Genomic DNA, 12,645 nt, shown 5'->3' on the forward strand with positions numbered 1-12,645 from the left:
ACAGTGCAGAGGTTCATCCCAAAGAAAAGAAAGGTTATCAGAGGGAGGATTAGGCAGCCATGGCTGACAAAGGAAGTCAGGGAATGCATCAAGGCAAAAGAGAGAGCCTATAATGTGGCAAAGAGTAGTGGGAAGTCAGAAGATTGGGAAGGCTACAAAAACAAACAGAGGATAACAAAGAGAGAAATAAGGAAGGAGAGGATCAAATATGAAGATAGGCTAGCCAGTAACATTAGGAATGATAGTAAAAGTTTCTTTAAATACATTAAAAACAAACGGGAGGCAAAAGTAGACATTGGGCCGCTCCAAAATGACGCTGGTAATCTAGTGATGGGAGACAAGGAACTAGCTGAGGAACTTAATAAGTACTTTGCGTCAGTCTTCACAGTAGAAGACATGAGTAATATCCCAACAATTCAGGAAAGCCAGGGGGCAGAGTTGAATATGGTTGCCATCACAAAGGAGAAGGTGCTAGAGAAACTAAAAGGTCTTAAAATTGATAAATCTCCGGGCCCAGATGGGCTACATCCTAGAGTTCTAAAGGAGATAGCTGAAGAAATAGTGGAGGCGTTAGTTATGATCTTTCAAAAGTCACTGGAATCAGGGAAAGTCCCAGAGGATTGGAAAATCGCTGTTGTAACCCCCCTGTTCAAGAAGGGAACAAGAAAAAAGATGGAAAATTATAGGCCAATTAGCCTAACCTCGGTTGTTGGCAAAATTCTAGAATCCATCGTTAAGGATGAGATTTCTAAATTCTTGGAAGTGCAGGGTCGGATTAGGACAAGTCAGCATGGATTTAGTAAGGGGAGGTCGTGCCTGACAAACCTGTTAGAGTTCTTTGAAGAGATAACAAATAGGTTAGACCAAGGAGAGCCAATGGATGTTATCTATCTTGACTTCCAAAAGGCCTTTGACAAGGTGCCTCACGGGAGACTGCTGAGTAAAATAAGGGCCCATGGTATTCGAGGCAAGGTACTAACATGGATTGACGATTGGCTGTCAGACAGAAGGCAGAGAGTTGGGATAAAAGGTTCTTTTTCGGAATGGCAACCGGTGACAAGTGGTGTCCCGCAGGGTTCAGTGTTGGGGCCACAGCTGTTCTCTTTATATATTAACGATCTAGATGACGGGACTGGGGGCATTCTGGCCAAGTTTGCCGATGATACAAAGATAGGTGGAGGGGCAGGTAGTATTGAGGAGGTGGGGAGGCTGCAGAAAGATTTAGACAGTTTAGGAGAATGGTCCAAGAAGTGGCTGATGAAATTCAACGTGGGCAAGTGCGAGGTCTTGCACTTTGGAAAAAAGAATAGAGGCATGGACTATTTTCTAAACGGTGACAAAATTCATAATGCTAAAGTGCAAAGGGACTTGGGAGTCCTAGTCCAGGATTCTCTAAAGGTAAACTTGCAGGTTGAGTCTGTAATTAAGAAAGCAAATGTAATGTTGTCATTTATCTCAAGAGGCTTGGAATATAAAAACAGGGATGTACTTCTGAGGCTTTATAAAGCACTAGTTAGGCCCCATTTAGAATACTGTGAGCAATTTTGGGTCCCATACCTCAGGAAGGACATACTGGCACTGGAGCGGGTCCAGCGGAGATTCACACGGATGATCCCAGGAATGGTAGGCCTAACATACGATGAACGTCTGAGGATCGTGGGATTATATTCATTGGAGTTTAGGAGGTTGAGGGGAGATCTAATAGAAACGTACAAGATAATGAATGGCTTGGATAGGATGGACGTAGGGAAGTTGTTTCCATTAGCAGGGGAGACTAGGACGCGGGGGCACAGCCTTAGAATAAAAGGGAGTCACTTTAGAACAGAGATGAGGAGAAATTTCTTCAGCCAGAGAGTGGTAGGTCTGTGGAATTCATTGCCACAGAGGGCGGTGGAGGCCGGGACATTGAGTGTCTTTAAGACAGAAATTGATAAATTCTTGATTTCTCGAGGAATTAAGGGCTATGGGGAGAGAGCGGGTAAATGGAGTTGAAATCAACCATGATTGAATGGTGGAGTGGACTCGATGGGCCGAATGGCCTTACTTCACTCCTATGTCTTATGGTCTTATGATCATGTAGCTCAACTGCCGGAATCTAAAATTATAGTTATTATTTTACATCCAAGTCAGCCATAAAAATAGAGAAAAATGGTTAAATAAAAAGGCCTCACTACAAAGTTTCAGCGATCCGGAGTACTTAATATATTATCTGTATGCCAGGTTGGTGTGTTGCCTCCCAGGTGCCAGGGTTCGTGATGTCTCTGATCGTGTTTTTGGGGATCCTTAAGGAGGAGGGGGAGAAGCCCCAAGTCGTAGTCCACATAGGTACCAACGACATAGGTAAGAAGAGAGATGGGGATTTGAGACAGAAATTCAGGGATCTAGGGTGGAAGCTGAGAGCTAGAACAAACAGAGTTGTTATCTCTGGGTTGTTACCCGTGCCACGTGCTAGTGAAGTGAGAAATAAGGAGAGAGAGGAGTTGAACACGTGGCTACAGGGATGGTGCAGGAGGGAGGGTTTTGGTTTCCTGGATAATTGGGGCTCATTCTGGGGTAGGTGGGACCTCTACAAACAGTATGGTCTTCACCTGAACCAGAGGGGTACCAATATCCTGGGGGGGAGATTTGCTAGTGCTCTTCGGGGGGGTTTAAACTAATTCAGCAGGGGGATGGGAACCTAAATTGTAGTCCCAGTGTACAGGATGTTGAGAATAGGGAGGTCAGGGATAGGGTTAAAAGTTCGAAAGAGGGCACCGGCAAGCAGGATGCTGGTTTGAAGTGTGTCTACTTCAACGCCAGGAGCATCCGGAATAAGGTGGGTGAGCTTGCAGCATGGGTTGGTACCTGGGATCTCGATGTTGTGGCGATTTCGGAGACATGGGTAGAGCAGGGACAGGAATGGTTGTTGCAGGTTCCAGGATTTAGATGTTTCTGTAAGAACAGAGAAGATGGTAAAAGAGGGGGGGGTGTGGCATTGTTAATCAAGGAAAGTATTACGGCGGTAGAAAGGACGCTTGAGGACTCGTCTACTGAGGTAGTATGGGCCGAGGTTAGGAACAGTAGAGGAGAGGTCACCCTGTTGGGAGTTGTCTATAGACCTCCGAATAGTTCCAGAGATGTAGAGGAAAGGATTGCAAAGATGATTCTCGACAGGAGCGAGAGTAACAGGGTAGTTGTTATGGGGGACTTTAACTTTCCAAATATTGACTGGAAATACTATAGTTCGAGTACTATAGATGGGTCAGTTTTTGTACAGTGTGTGCAGGAGGGTTTTCTGACACAGTATGTAGACAGGCCAACAAGGGGTGAGGCCACATTGGATTTGGTACTGGGTAATGAACCCGGCCAGGTGTTAGATTTAGATGTAGGTGAGCACTTTGGTGTTAGTGATCACAACTCAGTTATGTTTACTTTAGCAATGGGCAGGGATAGGTATATACCGCAAGGCAAGAATTATAGCTGGGGGAAAGGCAATTATGATGCTATTCGGCAAGATTTAGGATGTATAGGATGGGGAAGGAAACTGCAGGGTATGGGTACAATCGAAATGTGGAGCTTTTTCAAGGAACAGCTACTACGTGTCCTTGATAAGTATGTACCTGTCAGGCAGGGAGGAAGTTGTCGAGCAAGGGAACCGTGGTTTACTAAGGAAGTTGAAGCACTTGTCAAGAGGAAGAAGAAGGCTTATGTTAGGATGAGACATGAAGGCTCAGTTAGGGCACTTGAGAGTTACAAGTTAGCCAGGAAGGACCTAAAGGGAGAGTTAAGAAGAGCGAGGAGAGGACACGAAAAGTCGTTGGCGGATAGGATCAAGGAAAACCCTAAGGCTTTCTATAGGTATATCAGGAACAAAAAAATGACTAGAGTAAGATTAGGGCCAATCAAGGATAGTAGTGGAAAGTTGTGTGTGGAATCAGAGGAGATAGGGGAAGCGTTAAATGGATATTTTTCGTCAGTGTTTACGCTGGAGAAAGACAATGTTGTCGAGGAGAACACTCGGGTTCAGTCGACCAGGCTAGATGGAATTGAGGTTCAAAAGGAGGAGGTGTTAGCAATTTTGGAAAATGTCAAAATAGATAAGTCCCCTGGGCCAGATGGGATTTATCCTAGGATTCTCTGGGAAGCCAGGGAGGAGATTGCAGAGCCTTTGTCCTTGATCTTTATGTCGTCTTTGTCAACAGGAATAGTGCCGGAAGACTGGAGGATAGCAAATGTTGTCCCCTTGTTCAAGAAGGGGAGTAGAGACAACCCTGGTAATTATAGACCTGTGAGCCTTAAATGTTGGGTAAAATGTTGGAAAAGGTTATAAGAGATAGGGTTTATAATCATCTTGAAAAGAACAAGTTGATTAGCGATAGTCAACACGGTTTTGTGAAGGGTAGGTCATGCCTCACAAACCTTATTGAGTTTTTTGAGAAGGTGACCAAACAGGTGGATCAGGGTAAAGCTGTTGATGTGGTGTATATGGATTTCAGTAAGGCGTTTGATAAGGTTCCCCATGGTAGGCTATTGCAGAAAATAAGGAAGTATGGAATTGAAGGTGATTTAGCGGTTTGGATCAGTAATTGGCTAGCTGAAAGAAGACAGAGGGTGGTGGTTGATGGCAAATGTTCATCCTGGAGTTCAGTTACTAGTGGTGTACCGCAAGGATCTGTTTTGGGGCCACTGCTGTTTGTCATTTTTATAAATGACCTGGAAGAGGGTGTAGAAGGATGGGTTAGTAAATTTGCAAATGACACGAAGGTCGGTGGAGTTGTGGATAGTGCTGAAGGATGTTATAGGATACAGAGGGACATAGATAAGCTGCAGAGCTGGGCTGAGAGGTGGCAGATGGAGTTTAATGCGGAAAAGTGTGAGGTGGTTCACTTTGGAAGGAGTAACAGGAATGCAGAGTACTGGGCTAATGGCAAGATTCTTGGTTGTGTAAACGAACAGAGAGATCTCGGCATCCAGGTACATAAATCCCTGAAAGTTGCCACCCAGGTTAATAGGGCTGTTAAGAAGGCATATGGTGTGCTAGCCTTTATAAGCAGGGGGATTGAGTTTCAGAACCACAAGGTCATGCTGCAGCTGTACATAACTCTGGTGCGGCCGCACCTGGAGTACTGCGTGCAGTTCTGGTCACCACATTATAGGAAGGATGTGGAAGCTTTGGAAAGGGTTCAGAGGAGATTTACTAGGATGTTGCCTGGTATGGAGGGAAGGTCTTACGAGGAAAGGCTCAGGGAATTGAGGTTGTTTTCGTTAGAGAGGAGAAGGCTGAGAGGTGACTTAATAGAGACATACAAGATAGTCAGAGGGTTAGATAGGGTGGACAGTGAGAGTCTTTTTCCTCGGATGGTGATGACCAACACGAGGGGACATAGCTTTAAATTGAGGGGTGATAGATATCAGAGGCAGTTTCTTTACTCAGAGAGTAGTAGGGGTGTGGAACGCCCTGCCTGCAACAGTAGTAGACTCGCCAACTTTAAGGGCATTTAAGTGGTCACTGGATAGACATATGGATGAAAATGGAATAGTGTAGGTCAGATAGGCTTCAGATGGTTTCACAGGTCGGCGCAACATCGAGGGCCGAAGGGCCCGTACTGCGCTGTAGTGTTCTATGTTCTATGCATAAGTTGCTTGCAAAGACTCAACTCTACACTTAACAAGATGCATCTCCACCTTGTAATGTGCTGTGAGATGTGCGAACACCCATGAATTAATACTTTATTCTATTTATGGACTTAGCAGAAGGTGTTCATTGTTTAAACTCTCAACAGCTGTCTCTTCCACCCCACCCATTGCTTGTGAAAACTCCATGCGAAGCAAGAAAATGCTCCCCTAGCAACCACACTGCCACCAATCAATGGGGCACCCAAGCTAACCAATTAAAATGGTCCTGCAGTCAGAGGCATAGTAACAGAATGCTTCAATGCAATTGTTCCAGTAAATGAAGATGTGCTGCACTCTTTAATCTGTGCAACATTCACGTCAGACTTCCATATTCCCATTTACTCTTAAGTTTTAAATTAATGGCTACAGATTATCTTAATAGGATACTGGGCATGTGCATTGTAGTGCTAAGTAACAAGCTCAAAATATGCCGGGTTTCTACTCCAAGTTAAACCAAACCTGGAAAAAACATATATTACAATCACCCTCAAAGAGCCCTGTATTACCATATGGAGGGGGCAGGGGAGAGAGAGAAAGAGCGGAAGCAAGAGACTATTCCTAATTGCGATTCAGTGGTCACTGCTGGAAGAATTCACGAGTACATGTATCAGGCGAGAACAGGCTCAGCCTGGGCAATGTTGCCTTCTGCAGTCGAGCAGAACAACTGACAAAAGCAGAACATCAACACTCATGAACGATCACCAACTAAGTATAGCAATAGAAAGCTGATGTTGCTAGAGGAACAATGCATCAAGAAGAATCAGCGCCTTCAGGAAGTGAGGGAAGAAAATTTGGAGGGGAAAATTATAAGAAAATGGACTCAAAGGTAAATTTTGTCAAGGAAGAAAAGGTCTGCATGCTGAATGAATACAATAGCCTTCATGTTCGAATAGTATAATAGACTGCACATGCCCATCCAAAATGCAATTATATGGTGCTAACAAAAGGATTAAACAAACAACTCTCATTTAACATTACCTTTGTCTTAACTTGCTCTGGAAGATGAGAAGCCTGTCCTTTACTTCACACTAGCATTCTCAAAATGTGAATAAATGGATAGTTTATAAACTTCAAAACCTCTGAAAAATGTGTTAATGCTTGATACCAACAACATAGCAAAACAGGCAATTCAAATCTGGGGGGAAAAAGGACTATCAATATAGTCACTCTTTTGTGAAGAATGGAACACTGTGTGAAATACACTATTATTCTTAGTAGTGAATCAATTTTCCTTTAAGAAAAGGTTAGAAAAGATCTGCAGCTTTACATGATCGGAAGTATGAAACCAGGGAAATTTGGGCTGGAATAGTTTAAAAGAGCTATTAATCTTTAAATTCAAGTAATGGTAAACAAAATTGAGATGAACTGACAAAAAGAACTTTTAAGACCAAGGATATAACAGTGTTTAAATAAAAGACCGACAGAAATTATTTTTAATTGACAGGGAAAAGAAAGCTCACCAACAGTCAATGGGCAGCAGAGAGCAAGAGTGAGAGGGGAAAGAAAAGGGGGAGGGGTCAAAGATTGGCAAATTCATTGCAGGTGGACCAATGTGTCGAAGACCAGAGCTTCATAAGTGCAGATCATAGGTAGCGTGAACACCAGTGGAATGTCCATACCAATACTATTCCTGTGAAGCATAACTGATGTACTGCACTTCTGTGACCAAAGTGTGGGCATGTTAACGAGATAAGGTAGGAGGAGCTTATCTCTGGATTGGTTCAGGTATATGACAGCCTAGAACCTTGTTCCGACACAGGATGCAAATATGCCACCTGCACCAACTCAAACAACCCTCATTCCATTGATCAAAATGAGAGAGAGAACACTGACCTGTTTCAGCCTATCCTCAAGAGGAGTGGAGGAACACAAACTCCATTATGCCAGCTACACCTGTGAAAGAAAGAGATACCAATTAGAACATAATGTCCGAAAACTAAATGGTCACGCCATTCTTATGGGAAACAAAAGTGACAAAAATAGCACGAATAAGCAGTTGTTTTCAAACAAAGAAAGCTCATCAAAAATTAACTTCTGATGCAAATCATTACATTTGTAACAGTTGATGGGTCGCAAATGGGAAGAACACATTCCAAAAACAATTGCAAGTTTCCATCATGAATAGCTTAGAAAGTATTCAGGAAAAGAAATTTAAACATAAAGTAGCATCTCCATCTGGTCGACAACAGAAAAGTGACAGGTCTGAACCAATTGCAATAAATTGGTCATTTCCGTTTTAATTTCCTACCCAAGTGCTGTCCAACACTAAAGGAGTTAGAGATACCGAGTTGCCGCTTAATGGAAAACTTTCACACAAAAAGAGCAAGTGATGAATAGGACGGCATGCATTGGAATGTTCTGGAATTCCACAGCTATTTTTCTGACCCAGTCAGGCTTGCAAGACTATTGAAGCAACTAACATCTTTCAATGCCATGTCTAATTAGGGTCACAACAGTGAACTTCAAACATTTAGGAACCGAGTCCACTTAAGCTTTCATTACGGACCCAATTTTTCATTACTATTCATCCAAAATTCAGAAATAGCCCAATTCACTCTGTAACACAAGTTGAACCTTCTTTCAAAAAAGGTTTCAAATATATTATTCACATTTTCGCATCCTTTTTATTCAAGCTGTCCAGCTTTAAATTATTCTGATCTGAATAATGAGAGGAGACAGAACAATTACTAGCCAGCAGCAGGCTCCCAAGGCTGTTAGTCAATCTCGGGATTCAGAGAGCAAAGCAGACACAGTTCAGATTTCCCAAAATTCAGTCACTGCTTTATAAATCTCATCTCGAGTTTTCACTGTTTGTACTTCTATGTGGCACTGAGCACGGCAGCACGCTAGATGTGCATCAGTCAGATAAAAGGTGGAAGTTTCCTGTGACCTTCAACACAAAGAATCATCGGTGTTATCTATAAATCAAATAGTCAGTGTATACCTTGCGGGATTATTTCAACATTTAAACATTCATTAATAGACAGATAGATGGAGTGCCCTTTACTATGTACAACCAGAGCACACTACCAAAACATCTCCTCCCCCCACATGTACAAAAATCCACAAAACACACATCCATCTAAAGAAAAATCACAATTTAAAAAAAACAAACATGATAGAATAGATGAATAAATGCAATCAGACAAACTTGTTGACATTGGAAGTCAAACACATTCTGTCAACAGCTGGGATCAGAAACATACATATGGTGCAAGGCTTGAAATCTAGAACAGGTTCAGAACATAATTGAACATTTTTATATTAATAAGTTAACCACATAATGCCTTACAGCTGCATTTTTTTGAAGATTTATACCGACTCAGGAGCCTGCATGAACACAACTAGCAACAAACTCACCTAGATCCCTCATTCATAAATTCTTCACCTGTAGTCTCAAGGTCTGCAACAACCTCTTTGATAGCTTTTCAACATTCACACTTCTCCTGTGACTTGCCACTTCACGTCAAATTATTCTCTGGTTTATCACCCTACTTTTCCAACCATCTCCATCCCTATGGGTACCCGGTGCATGCTCCCTCCACTCTTTGGATTTTGGCTGCAGCTGCTTTTCCAATTTTCGGTTCCGACAGTAGTGACAAAGTTTTTATCCACTAAGGCTTGACATATCAACTCTCATCTTGCTGCCTCCTTGGATACTAAAGCAGTCCTGCTCACATGCAACAAGACATGGTAGGATTTAGGCCTGGGCTGACAAGTGGCAAGCAATGACCATTCTCCAACAACAGAGAATCTAACCATTGCCCCATGATATTTAATGGCATTAACAAACATTAGACCTCTTGGGGGTTACCAAGAAAGGGAAACTATTAGGCCCGTTTATAAATACTATGGCTACTGTTGAGGAGGCAGTGACATAGTGGTAATGTCACTAGACCATAATGCTTTGGGGGCATGGGTTTAAATTAAATTAAATTAAATTAAAATGGCAACTGGTGGAAATTAAAGTCAATGCATAAATGTGGATTTAAAAGATAGACTACAAAACCATTGGTGAAATAAATGGGTTTGAATGACAATGTCCTTTAGGAAAAGAAATCTGCCATCCTTACATGGACTGACCTACATGTGACTCCAGCCCCACAGCAATGTGGCTGACTCTTACCGGCCTTCTGAAATGGTCCAACAAGCCACCAGGTTATCTAAAATGGGAACAAACTGGACAGATCACCTGGCATTGACCCAAACACCAGAAACGTCAATGGCAAGCCCAACTCCCTGCAAATTGCTCCATACTAACATCTCTGCATCTGAGGGACATAGCTGCTAGACTGGGTCTTTGGCAGGTGGTGGGGAAACAATGAGAGAAAAATCTACTTGACCTCGTCCTTGCCTAGCTACCCATCACCAATGCATCTGTCTATGAAAGAGCAGCATGGTGACCATTATCACTACTGCCTCACATCATCAGGGTCCCGGGTTTGATTCTGGCCTTGGGTGACTGTGCGGAGATTGCACATTCTCCCAGTGCCTGCATGGGTTTTCCCCGAATGCTTCAGTTTCCTCCCACAGTCCAACGGTATACAGGCTCGGTGGAGTGGCCATGATCAATGCGCGTGGAGTTGCAGGGATAGGGCGGTGAAGTAGGCCTAGGTAGAATGTTCTTTTGGAGGGTAAGTGCAGGCTTGATGGGCAGAATGGCCTCCTTCTGCACTGTAGGGATTCTATGGATAGTGCTGGTAGGCGTTATCACCTCACAATCCTTGTAGAGAAGAAATCCCATATTCACACTGAGAACACCTTCCATTGTGTTGTGTGGCAAGACCAACATGTGAAACGGGATAGATTTCGGACAGTGTAGCAACTAAAAAATAGGCGCTGTGAGCCATGAACAGCAGCAGACATATGCTCGACCATAATCTGTAACTTCATGGACAACCAAATCTATTAAACTGGAGGATCAACCCTGGTTCAATAAAGAGTGCAGGAGGGCAAGCCAGAAGCAGCATCAGGCATTCCTAAAAATGAGGTGTTAGCCTTATGAAGCTACACTGAACTACTTGTATGCGAAACAGTAGAAGCAGCATACAGTAGAGAAAGGTGTGATCCCATAAATCAACAGATCAGATCTAAGCTCTGCAATCCCACCAAATCCAGTCGTGAATGATAATGGGCACTTAAGCTATCAACCGGAGGTGGCGGCAGCTCCACAAATAACCCCATCCTCAATGATGGGAAAGCCCAGCACATCAGTGTAAAACACAAGGCTGAAGCAGTTGAAACCATCTTCAGCCAGAAGTGTCGATCTATCATGGCCTCTTAAGGTCACCAACATCACAGATTCTTCACCCAATTCAAGTCACTCCACGTGATAAAGAAATTGATGAATTCCATTGTACTGCAAAGGATACGAGCCCTGACAATATTCTGGCAATAGCACTAAGGATATGTGCTCGACAACTAGCTGTGCCCCTCGCCAATGTGTTCCAGGACAGCTACAATGCTGGCATCTACCCAGCTATGTGGAAAACTGCCCAGGTATGTCCTGTACACAAAAAGCAGGACAAATCCAAACCAACCAATTACTGTCCCAACAGTCTACTTACAATCATCAGCAAAAAAATGATGGAAGTGGTCATTGACAGTGCTATCAAGTGGCACTTGCTCAGCAATAACCTGCTCACTGAGGCTCGGTTTGGGTTCAGCCAGGGTCACTCGGCTCCTGACCTCATTACAGCCTCCATCCAAACATGGACAAAGGAGCTGAATTCCAGAGATGAATTAAAAATGACTGCGCTCAACATCAAGGCAGCAAGTGTGCCATTAAGGAGCACTAGCAAATTTCTTCACTGTTTGAAGTCATACCCAGCACTAAAAAGATTGTTATAGTTGTTGGTGATCAATCATCTCAATTTCAGGACATTGCTGCAAGGATTACTCAGACGTAGGGAGCGATTCTCCCAAATGGAGCCCAAGTGTTCGCACCGTCGTGTTTCACGACGGCGTGAAACGGGTATGGGGACGACCTATTCTGGCCCCCAGTGGCGGTTCACGCCACTCCAGCCTCCCTTCCCTATGCCAAATGGGCACCTCACCAACCCGCCCATGCGCAGCTGGGCCGCACCAACCTCGGCATGCGCGAGTGACTTTTTACGCGCGACGGCCCCGACTCAACATGGTGTCGGTATTCAGGGGCTGGCCGCGCAGGAAAATAGGGGTGGGGGGGGGGGGGGGGGGAGGAGGAGAGGCCGGCCCGCCAATCAGTGGGCCCGATCGCGGGCCAGACTCCATCGGAGGACCCCATGGGGACAAAGCCCCCCTCCCCCGGACAGGCTGCTCCCGACCCTTCGCGCAGAGTTCCCGCCGGCAGCGACCAGGGGTGAACGGCACCAGCGGGACTCTGTCGCATCCATGTGGCTGCTCGGCCCATCCGGGCCGGAGAATCGGCAGCCCCGCCGATTCCAGTGGCCCGCGGCCAGTGGCGCAAATGGCGATGATTCTCCGCATCTCAGAGAATTGCGCATCGGCGTCGGGGTGCAGTTGCAGTGATTCTCCGGCCTGGCACGGGGCTCGTAGAATTGCCCCCATAGTATCTTTGGCCCAACCATCTTCAGCTTCTTCAATGATTTTATCTCCAACATTAGAGGCAGCACGGTAGCATTGTGGATAGCACAATTGCTTCACAGCTCCAGGGTCCCAGGTTCGATTCCGGCTTGGGTCACTGTCTGTGCGGAGTCTGCACATCCTCCCCATGTGTGCGTGGGTTTCCTCCGGGTGCTCCGGTTTCCTCCCACAGTCCAAAGATGTGCAGGTTAGGTGGATTGGCCATGATAAATTGCCCTTAGTATCCAAAATTGCCCTTAGTGTTGGGTGGGGTTACAGGGGTAGGGGAGGTATTGACCTTGGGTAGGGTGTTCTTTCCAAGAGCCGGTGCAGACTCGATGGGCCGAATGGCCTCCTTCTGCACTGTAAATTCTATGATAAATAGATCAGAAAAGTTGATGCTCACTGATCATTGTGAAACTTTCT

General features: G+C 44.6%; 1 protein-coding gene across 7 annotated transcripts in view; it reads right to left on the minus strand.

Annotated features, from left to right (window-relative positions):
- sipa1l1 (signal-induced proliferation-associated 1 like 1) overlaps positions 1–12,645 on the minus strand; it is a 483,945-nt gene that overhangs the window by 289,450 nt on the left and 181,850 nt on the right. For 6 of the 7 annotated variants that reach the window (XM_038784402.1, XM_038784345.1, XM_038784365.1 and 3 more), the window contains one exon: positions 7,489–7,548. The gene's annotated coding sequence lies outside the window, so the exon portion shown is untranslated. Of the gene's footprint in view, positions 1–7,488; positions 7,549–7,706; positions 7,726–12,645 lie in introns of those variants that run through there. The other variant, XM_038784394.1, reaches the window with a different exon arrangement.

This window comes from Scyliorhinus canicula, chromosome 2 (assembly GCF_902713615.1).
Source record: "Scyliorhinus canicula chromosome 2, sScyCan1.1, whole genome shotgun sequence".
NCBI classification, from domain to species: domain Eukaryota; kingdom Metazoa; phylum Chordata; class Chondrichthyes; order Carcharhiniformes; family Scyliorhinidae; genus Scyliorhinus; species Scyliorhinus canicula.